Source organism: Nannospalax galili, unplaced genomic scaffold, assembly GCF_000622305.1.
Source record: "Nannospalax galili isolate Female #2095 unplaced genomic scaffold, S.galili_v1.0 scaffold628, whole genome shotgun sequence".
Classification (NCBI taxonomy): domain Eukaryota; kingdom Metazoa; phylum Chordata; class Mammalia; order Rodentia; family Spalacidae; genus Nannospalax; species Nannospalax galili.
In genome coordinates this window covers 343,199-344,619 of record NW_008357492.1, presented here as the reverse complement: position 1 = coordinate 344,619, position 1,421 = coordinate 343,199, and positions in this window count along the sequence as shown.

Genomic DNA, 1,421 nt, shown 5'->3' with positions numbered 1-1,421 from the left:
GACCTCCACCACCACTCTTCCATGGGTGGAGCCAAGGGAGGAGGATGATGTGTCTTTTCCTTTAACCTGATATGTTTTAATTTTGTTTTTAGTTCCTGTATTTCCCTGTGAAGCATCTCCTCCTCCTCTTCCTCTGAGCTTCCCTCACTACTTTCAGGAGATTCAGGGTCATAGGGACCCAGTTTATGTGGTCTTGATGTGGCAGAGCTTAAGACTCCTGAACCTCCACATGCCCCTCTTTCCTGGTCTAGAGCATCAGCAGATCCCAAAGAGCAGCGGGTTTCCACCTCCTGTATTTTTTGTAAAACTTCCTCTACACCTTAAGTTCTTGTCTTACTTTCACTTTGTCTGTTAATAAAGCGTCTCTAACCAGGTGCCACAAAGAAAATGTAGCTATTGGGAAGGTATCACTGCCTTCCTTTTGCAACTTCTTTTGACAATCCCGTCTTACTTGTTCCCAGTCAGGGATATTTAGTCCCCCTCCAGTTAGGAACCAGGGACTGGCCTCTGCTATTGTTTTAATGAATGTGTCTACTGTCTTTGTTTTTACTGCTGTTCCTTGTTCTTCTAGCAGTTTCTTAACCTGATATTGCAATTCCTGTTTACTGCAGTATTACCCATGGTAACCCCAATATGCCCCTGCCGGCCAGGGACGACCCTGTCCACTTACCTCTCTTTTTCAGATCTCGGTGGAATCTCCAATTGCCACGCCTGCATGGCACGAAGCTGATCTCTGAACAGAGGACGTCAGGATTGAAGAAACAATCACACTTTTAGTGTAGCAGAAGAAGCCTTTGTTTCTCAGCCCCAGGTTGCTTTTATACCCTAGCCCAGAAGGCAGCTGACCCAACGACGGTGGGGGAGCCAAGCCATCGCATGACCACAGGGTCAGTGCCAGGTCATGGTGTTCTCAGGACCTGATACTGGAAAATGAGCTGGTAAACAATTCTGAGACAGAGGAACCACGAAGCCCAAAAGGTCACTGCGGGGGAGGTGCAGATGAAGGCCAGGACAGCATGTCCCAACATGTTGACACCTGCATTCTTTTGTCTTCTGGGAGTTGACTCACTTGGTTGAGCTGCTCGGCACCAAATCTCAGACTTTGACATTATTTTAAATTTATTAGGAATAAGTTTACTTCTGGGAATTTACAGAGTGAAGCACATGAATCAGGGCATTTAATGTCCTCCTCCTCCTCCTCCTTCTTCCTTTTGTTGTTGGTGTTGTTGTTTTGGGGTTTTGTTGTTGTTGTTGTTGTTGTTGTTGTTGTTGTTTTTCTTCTGAGACAGGGTCTCCCTGTAGCCACAGCTGTCCTGGAACTCACTATGTAGACCAGGGTGGCCTTGAACACTCAGGCCTGCCTCTGCCTCCCGAGTGCTGGGACTAAAGGTGTGCATCTCCTTTCATCACTGTTAGTTTTC